Source organism: Triplophysa rosa, linkage group LG12 (assembly GCF_024868665.1).
Source record: "Triplophysa rosa linkage group LG12, Trosa_1v2, whole genome shotgun sequence".
Classification (NCBI taxonomy): Eukaryota; Metazoa; Chordata; class Actinopteri; order Cypriniformes; family Nemacheilidae; genus Triplophysa; species Triplophysa rosa.
The window spans coordinates 23,743,977-23,753,628 of record NC_079901.1 but is presented as its reverse complement, the minus strand read 5'-3'; the positions used below and the strand labels follow the sequence as shown (position 1 = coordinate 23,753,628).

Here is a 9,652-nt window from a genome sequence, read left to right as displayed (position 1 = left end):
CTTAGACTGTGAAAACCAGACCGTTCTCTTCTCAAAAATGATCATGTCACCAGAATAATTGGAAGTGACCCATTTGAAGTCGGATAGTGACAGACGGCGCGTGGGGTCGATGCCTCCGTTCGATGGAACTTTAAAGCAAAATCCATCTCCATTTCACAGCTGTTTAATGGTGATATCCACATTTACTGTACCTGTACGCATGAGACTTCTGTAGCTCACCTTTCACTTGGATACGGATAATCCCAGAATTAAGGTTTGGAAATGTATAAATTCCTAAAAACAATTTACAGTTCGCATGGGCTGAGTACAAGCCATCATCCATCACAGTATAAAGCTGTTATGGAAACTCAGCGTTGCGTTGCTGTATACCATTGAAACAGACCGTCAGAGTGATTAGACGATACTTACAAACAAGGGATTAGTTTCCCATTCTAAATGCTTTTAAATTATGCAAACGAAATGATAATGGTCGCTGCGGTTCTTATTTTTCCCACCGCCCCATGTGTGATATTTGTAGCAGATGTTTGGAACGCCGCCATCCGAATCATTTCCAACTTTTCACATTTGGACTTTTAATGGAATTTTGTTGCGTTCCATCAAGTCATCGTGTCGTGGTTACCCGCTAAATGGCTCTGATTTACTTGAGTGTTCAGTGTGCCAGGGTTATTGTGTTCAAGGCTGAATCAAAATCCAGAAGCTGAGGTTTCTTAAAACCGTTTCATAATTGATTTAGCCTTCTTGCATAACTGCCAATTTGTCTTTGTCTTTAGACGTGTAGTTTAGTCATTTGGATCATTCGGATGATGGCGTTGAAAGCTAGATTTTTTGGAAGAAAATGTGTGTTTGTGTTTAGGAGCATGTTGGGATGTATGCATGTTTAGCTGTTCTGGGTGGTTGCTATCACAGTTGCAAGGTGGTTGATAGAGAGTTATGGGCGATTTATAATTTGTAATTATCATTATAATTTGATGGATTTGTTCAGATCCTCAGTATCGGCAAAAATATTCTTAGCAAGGGATGCAGCGAATACTGAAGTTCACCTTTAACTGCGCGTAAAAATGGCACGGTTAATTAATCGTAAAGGCACCGTGTGTTTCTGTTGCACGAAACGGAACTGTAATCATCAATCAATAATGGTACCAACAATATAACCGTTGCATCCCTAAACACCATAAACCCGTAAGAAAAGTCTCTGCTATGCCTCAGTTATTTCTTCTCGACACCTTTGAGATTAAAAAGTCAGCAAATGGAAACTTTTGCTTAAATCTCATCTGCATCTCAGATATTTCTCCTGAGAAAAAGACCCAGAAATCTCACAGATGTGTCCATACAGTTTCAGAAGAGACAAACTGAGCTCAGATTTGTAAGCTCTGCAATCAAATGTCAATATTATTAAAGATCTCAATATGAACTCTTACATTTCCCATCAAATGTACCCAAATCCAGATTATTTGACATTTTAACAAGTTTTTGTGAAATTTTAGAGGCAACGTTTGAAACTGTCTTCTGAGCTATGACGGTGCAACCTCTCCTTCCTCATAGAAAGAAATGACCAAAGTTTATTGAACGTCAGTCCAAATTTTCACGAACGCGAGGTAGCATTGATGCTGGATTGTTGTGAATAATAGACTCACAAACAAAGAACATCAGCAGGCTGTTTTAAGAACAGTATGTGTGTTTTAAAGTCAGTAACCCGTTTGTGTTTTAATCTCCTGAATTCATTCATGCCGTGTGTGATACAGTCATAAATCCTCAAGCTCAGTTTGAACTCATGTTTAGATGCACACACCTAAATGAGCAGACTTGATTACCATAAAACTCTGCGTAGGCCCACATTACCATAGTGATGTCACAGAGGACAGTCAATATCAGACTTTAAAAGCATCGCGGAGGGCATGTCAACCTGCGGAGTCACTGTCGGTTAATACAGCCCTTGAACAATATTGGCACAGTTAAATGCTGTTTATAGTGCGTTATAAAGGACTGTGTTTAATCAGAGAATTGGGACATGGAAACACACACGTGGTTATTTGAGTGCAAATGCAAGAAGTGTTGATTTACATGAAGCATATAGAAACAGAGAAAACTGTGTGTGGGATGACAAATGGTTTGGCAACATGGCATGACATTTATTCCCGAATAAAGGTGATGCTCTTTTCCGTACCGCCCAGGTGAATGTTCTGAATACAAGAAAATACAATTTGTTATTCACATTGTGAAACGACTTGGGTAATAGATAACACCGGATTAAGCCTAGTTGTGAACCTAAAAAGATTTCCAGTAGATCATCAATTAGTCCGTAATTGAATCTAGGACAGGTTTATCTAGAAGCCCGTGAAACAGCCGTCAGGTCCCAACATGAGACCTACATTTGCAAATCTCTCTGGATCCCAAAAATGGAAAAAGGAAAGAGATAACTGACTTTCCTCAGGAAACGCAATAATACTTTGCGACTGGAGATGTCAGAAATGCAGCCGTTTGTTTCTCACGGACAACAGTTTGCAATATTATGTTCTCGCTCTATTTTCAGTCTGACCGGATTTGATTCTCTTTTTCAAGGCGCCCAAGTGGCTTAGCTTATTCTGCAAAACAAATCTCAGATCCTCAGATATGGTTTACGCTTTGGTGCAGATGTGAACTGAAGGTTGGAAAAGTGTCAGAATGTGTCCGGGCTCGGAGATGACTGTAGAAGATATGAAGGAGCCGGTGCTGATGACAGCCAGGATCATGCTGCGGTATTAATTGTTTTGGATTCTGCTTGATCGCTGTGTATTGATTTGTGAAATGAATTGCCGACTCGAAGCTTTTCCAGGAGCTTGACACAGGAGATTAGGGGAATGTCGAAACCCTGTGTGATCGCCGAGGCATGACGTCTGAAGATGCTAACTACAGCTTATCAGCAATTATATGCAGTCCGTCTTTCTCGGGTGGTCTAAATCTAAAAACGATTGCAGGTTTTTGAGGCATGTTGCAGGCCTCTGGGACGAAAAACAGAGAGTTTTGATGATGAGACGATGAGAAGATATCCATCTTGTGAATCGGGTCATTGTCGTGTTGTATGAAGAAAGCTTTGCTGTTATCAGTTTCTGCTGCTGTGATTACTCGGCTTACTCTACTGTATAGAGAAATGTGCGTATTTTAGTTTGAAAAAGCTATTCTCGCATCTCTGAGCTTAAGGTTAGTGATTAGGACTCTTGCATTCATCTGTGATTTAAAGACGAATAGTATTTTTTAGTTGTCGATTAACTAACGAGCATAAATGACTCGCTTTACTATATTTGTTTTTATTATTTAATTATTTACGATTTATTATAGATGCGTGTCATCAGTAGCCTACACGGCTTTTCCGGAATTGTTTCTGCCTTTTGTTCACACAGGGCGCTTTCCGGGACTCATCCCGTTAATGTTACTATCCCCTTTCTGGATCAATCTGGGATGCGTTTGCGTTCACACAGAAGGCACTCTGGCAATTTTATGTGTGATCAGTGATCTGTGTGAATGGGGTTCAAGTCAAATGATGTAAAACTGAAATTTCCTGTGAAATTATACATAACAGTTTATCATCACAATTTTCAACACTGATTTTTCTGTACATTCTCAATAACAGTTTTTTAACAAAAAAGTTAGAATTGCAGTTTTATTATAGTAATTTCTTGTCTTTTAAATTTTGTTGCACTTGTTTATTTTTTTTAGGTTTTGATGTGTTCTTTCTGTTTTACTTTTTCACTGTAAAAAATTATTTGTTATTTTTTGTTGTTTCAACTTAAAAAAATAAGTTACCTTGGTGCCTAAGTTGAATTACCTCAAAAGTTTTAGTTAACTCAATGAATTTGATGCAAACTCGTTGTGTTGACTAATGTTCAAAAGTTGAATTAACTGAAAATTTTAAGGCAACCAGGTAACTGATTTGTTTCCATATCTTAAAATGTATTAGTCATTGTCTGTTTTATACATATACAGTTTATATTTATATACATATACAGTACATATACATTTTATACATATACTATACAGTCCATCAGATTACTATCATGTGCCATGAACGCCTCTCTCTGAAGGGTCAGATAGAAATACACAAGGTGCTGTCACGACTAATTAGGAGAAATGTCTTCTCATTGGTCAAGAAAACACAGTCTCATTAATAATTATGAGACACAGACGTGTCATCAATGTACTATAGTACATCGCCACGTCACATCCTTGGATGTTGGCCAGATGAGGATTTTAAACCCGGAAGGCAAAAATAGCGCAAAACTCAGAGCTTTTATTAGGTGTCGTAACCAGGTCAGAGTTTGTCGTGGTCAAGATTGAGTGTAAGAGGAAGCGAGAACAGAACGAGACACAGCTTACTAACATGGGCAGCATGCTTTGATGTGTGCACTGCAAAAAATGACATTCTTACTAGGCATTTTCTCTTGTTTTTAGTAAAAATATCTAAAACTTCTTAAATCAATATACAATTACTTGACAAGAAAAGTGAACTTATATTATTTTTCATAAAACAAGACTAAATATCTACGACTTAAGTAAGTTTATAGTAAAAACAAGCAAAAAAATCTGCCATTGGGGCGAGAAAAATAAACTTGAATTTAGTTTGACCCTTTTCTCAAATACCTAATTCGAGTTTATTTTTCTCACCCCATTGGCAGATTTTTTTGCTTGTTTTTACCATAAACTTCCTTAATTCGTATACTTTTCTCCTTAAAAAGAGACTAAATATCTTGGGTCACTTTTCTTGTCAAGAAAGTGCATCTTGATTTAAGAATGTTTAGATATTTGTACTACAAAACAAGACAAAAACACTTAGTAAGAATGTCATTTTTTGCAGTGTGGCCAATGGAGAGAAATATATTACCACAGATTAGCGGACATTTCTGGTAAGACATTAGATCAGTTTTTACAACTAAAGAACACATGTTTAATATCTTGTGGTGTTTATTTGCCTTTAAATGATCAAATTATGATGTTTGAAATGCATTTTTCTTTGTTGGCTTAAAGCTTATTTTAACCCAAGATCTCACTCCATGTCCAATGACTGGACTGTCATGGAGATTTACGGATGGACTCATTGGACTTGGACCGGGAAGCAACAACCTGGGACAACCTCAGCGTTGCGCTGGTGAGTTTTTCATTCACCACGGACCTTTTTTGTAACTTCTGAAGCATCACAATCATTTGTGCTGGCGGTCTGAAATAAGGACATTAGCATTTAAACCTGCATAACTTTTAGGACTTCCAACTATAAAACCGCTTTCCATATTTTAACAGCATATTTCACCGCCTTCCTGCAGTTTCTCAGGCTTTCCTATGAAGACCAGTTTGAAGTATTTAAAGAAATGAATGGTAACTGACTCTGACATCAGCAAGACTCAAAAGCACAGACTTGTGGGAAGGATTTTGCCTGCGGCGGTTTTGGCTTTGCCACTCTAACAATGCAGCCCATTAATGGAAGTAAATTATTTTTCCATTACAGATAAGCCTCCATGTGCTCGCCCGACCCACGTCCAGCAGCGGCGGCGCGTGAGCAATTAAAACTTGCTGTGACATCTGCCAACCCCGCTGTCTTGTAAAGCATGAGGGTACCGCGGTACTGCGGCGCCATGACCTTCGCTTTACCTCCTGTCGGTTATAAAGTTCCGCGATACACGTTTATAAACTCAAACAGTCGCTGTCGGTGAACGGACTGCAACCTTTTGACATAACAGCGGTAACCTAATAACTTTGTTGTTTTTTTACCTCAGGGTTATTAAGTGTGAAACATCAGGGTGAAGTGAGCAGACATGGCTCGCAGGCACAAGACCCAGATGCAGATTGCGCGAAACATAATGTTGTTTTGCAAACTTTGTTAACTAGAAAAAGTTTAATCGAATGAAGCTTTCCGAAGAGCCAAGGCTGAATGCAAATAAACGTTCTTTTTGAAAGCTGTTAACGTTGTTGGTAAAATGTTAAAATGTTAATTTTTTCTTCATTTACTTACTCTCATGTCCTTCCAAACCTGGATGACTTCATCTTCTGCTGCTCACAATTTGAGATATTTTGATCAGCGTTGATAACTGAAAGGCCTCCATTGACGTTTTTTAGCACGTGAAGGCGGGATGACCCAACAATGCACACCTTATGAATCGGACGAATGTTTGCCCTTCAGTCTTTCCTTCCTGGACAGATCCGGCTAATTGGCTGTTTCCTCATCAGTCTTCTCATTGGATGATGCTTTGGCAAGAGTCCTGGCCCGTTCTCGCTCTGCCCGAGACCGAGGTCATGCTAATGAGGCAGGGAGCAGATCGTCTTTCTGCGTCCTCTCTTAGCGCCGCTTCCTAATGTAGAGAGATGCCTGACCAGCTGGCTTGCCCGCGTACAACTGCTGCTGATTAGAAAATGCCTCTTAGACGCGAGCAGATACAGAGATGAAATAAGCGTGTTAATGAGGAAGGAGAAGGCTGAGGATGGAGAGATGAGAGGGAAGAGAAGAGGCGCTTTAAAGAGCCTTTGAGTCTCGTCCATGACTGTCAGGCGGTCTTCTCCTGCAGGCATCGCCGACTGTAGTTTCCCGGCCCCCGAGTTCACAACATCAGAACGCTGGAAGCGCTCTTGACTCGAGTGCTTTGGTCTCGCCTCGTGAGTTTTCTCAACAAATCCTGCTACTTTAAGTGCTTTAAAGTGCTTTTATTGTTTTTCGCACATACATTTTGAAAATGAAGGATTTTTAAAAACACGTCCATTACATTTTATATGTTTTATTTACATTTAGGCATTTTGCAGACACTTTTATACAAGGAAAACAAGGTGATTCATCAAAGGGAGGCAGCGAAACAAGGATGCAAGTTCATAATATTTATTATTAAAAAATGGATTAAGATAGATAATTAGATGCCAATTTCTGTTTATCAGTAGTCAAGAAAGTACCTAAAAGGTCTGCGCTCTGAAAAACATTTTCATTTTTATCTCCTGCCTGAAACTTAAATGTTTTATCCCCTCCTTAAAACTTTAATGTTTATTCGAGTGCAGACCTTTTTGTACTTAAATTGTTTTTTTAAATATAACATAAATCGATAACAGATATTTGATACCTAACAAAAAACTTCTGAAGGTTTTCAGAAAGCGGTAGATGTTTCAAGCTTGAGAGTGAACTGGAATAACATTAAAAGAACGTTAAAAACATCTCAAACTTAGTTTGGTTGCGGCTCCTTTGGCGTCTTTGAAGGCGAGTGAAATGTTCCTCTCGATTCTCACCTCTGTTGTCTTTTTTGACAGGTACATGAAGCTTTGAGAAACAGATCCGCCTCACATCTGGGTGTCGTGCTGTAACGAAGGATCGATGATGATGGGCTGAAGGCTTGGGACCCAGATGGCTACTGGAGGAATGGCAGAACTGAGCATCTCCTGCTGTTTACAGCTGTTCCTCATCAAAGATCCTCTTCCCTTGAAGGCATGTGAATAGCGTTTATGAAAATGGCACCACAAGCACATGTTGGATGAATCGGAGAAGGTGATTAACCATCGCAACACAACCACGTTCATCAAAATGTTTCACAAGTCGTCAGTCACATGGGTTGAGCTGGTCTACTTTACGCTGGCTTCGGTTGGTTTTTATACCATCAGTGAGTATTTGAGTATTTTACAGTTCAAGTATTTTAGAATTGGCAGAATTGGTTGTTTTATGTTAGTGTTTGTTTTAATCGGGCAAAAAAAAAAATCAGTTAATGACATTGCAGATAGCATTTGTTGCCTGGCAACCTCAAAACTTAACCCACTTTCTCTCTTCTTCTCTCTTTCTGTCTATCTCTCTCACTCTCTCGTTCTATTTTTCACGGGTATCTCAATATTTACAGTGAATGACTACACACTCTCGCTGTCGCTGGGTTCAGAAAGGCAGAAATGAGATTCAGCTTTTATTTCATACTGTACGTTAACTTGTTTTCTACTTATGATCGTTTCAGTGTGAACTGATAATAAGGGAAAAAGGCGAGAAAGCAACCGACTCGACGTATCGGGCCCTAATTGGTTGATGCAAGGAGATGTTACTCTCTGGTGAAGGAGTTGTGACCTTTTGTGTAAGAACGGCCACAGTTTCACAGGTTTGTAACGCAAACTGTCCATACAGGCCCGAGAGATGTGTGAACTCACTGGAGAAAAGTTTTACAGTGATAATTGGGGGGGGGGGGAGCACCTTTTATTAACACAATATAAGCGAGTCAACCGTGTGTGCAAGAAAACAATGATTTTGATTGGCTGGGACTCGAGGATAAAATACTCGAAGAACACTCTGTGTAATGGCTTTTGTGAAATGGGCTAGTTGCACAAGATGGCGCCGATGAGCTTTTGCGATGCCAGAGTCCGCAGACTAATTTCCCGTCGTCTAACACTATCGAGTTGGTTTGGCTTAACAAAGTGCTCAGCAATGTAAAGAGGATCTATCGTATCGCTTATATATTACTTTCTTCTTTCTTATGTAAAAAACACTCATATTTGCAGGCCCCAAATTTTTTCCATAGTGTTATACGACCGGAAATTACTATGCCGACTCTGGCATCCCAAAAGCTCACTTCGCCATCTTGTGCAACTAGCGAATCATGTTTTATTTTACATTTTAAGAAAATGCAAGTTTTAAATGCAAAAGTTGCACCGTTACGCTAGGGGTTAGCAGAACATTGCTACGCGCTGCACACGTTCAGCATACAATCTAAAAAAACGTCTCCCAAAAATAACAAGTCTGTCCTCATTTATTCACCTCATGTCATTCAAAACATGTATGACTTTCTTCAAAAGTAGATATTTAGAGAAATGTCGTAGTGGTTTTGTGTTGACACAATGCAAGTCAAATGGGGTTCAGTGTTGTTTGGTTACCAACGTTCTTCAAAATATCCAATTTTGTGTTCTGCAGAAGATAAAACTCATACAGGTTTGAAATTACATGAGGGTGAGTAAATGATGAAAGAATCGTAATTCTTTAATTCTTAACACAATGAGGAACTTCTCAAACTATGATGTTGCTATATCAACAATATCAGCTACTGTATGAATGCGTTCAGCTTTGAATGTGGCTAGGCCAATCAGATTTCAGAGCTGTATTTTACGTGTGCTTTGCAGTGCACAATGCAAGTGTCTGTAGCTATAGGTGAAGAGAAAGAATGCCTTGTGAAGTTGTCAGTATCTCAGAGAAAAGAACATTTATTTTATGCCAGGAATGACAGATAAACCATTCTTTGGATGTATCACCCATTTCTCAGTCTGCAATATAGTTTCGGAAGTGAAATGTGGGGGTATTGTTGGATCTTGCTGAGCATTTGTGAATGAAAAATACATTTTTGCAGAGAATTGCATAAACCTCCTCAGTGTTGTGCTCCTACTGAATGTCTTTCTGGTGTTGTGAAGTGCAAATCTTCAAGCGATAATTGCAGGTAAGAAAAACATCTAAAAAAACACTTTTCTGCATTTGGCAGACGCTTTTATCAAAAGCGACTTTCAACGCATTATACTATACATTTGTTTCTAAGTATGTGCAATGCTTGGCATCGAACCCATGACCTTGGCGTTGCTTGCGCCATGCTCTGACCACTGAGCCACAGGAAACACATTCACTAAATTTAGTCACACTTTCCACATTTTGTTTTAAACTGCAGATTGTCATCTGTTCATCACCGTGTCTCTGAAA

The 9,652-nt window shown here is 39.2% G+C and overlaps 1 long non-coding RNA gene across 1 annotated transcript; it reads left to right on the top strand.

Annotated features, from left to right (window-relative positions):
- Positions 1 to 2,620: 2,620 nt before the first annotated feature.
- LOC130562478 (uncharacterized) lies at positions 2,621 to 7,577 on the top strand. Its single transcript, XR_008963962.1, has 3 exons — positions 2,621 to 2,735; positions 4,999 to 5,119; positions 7,252 to 7,577. It is a non-coding gene; the product is annotated as an uncharacterized LOC130562478 (long non-coding RNA).
- Positions 7,578 to 9,652: the final 2,075 nt, after the last annotated feature.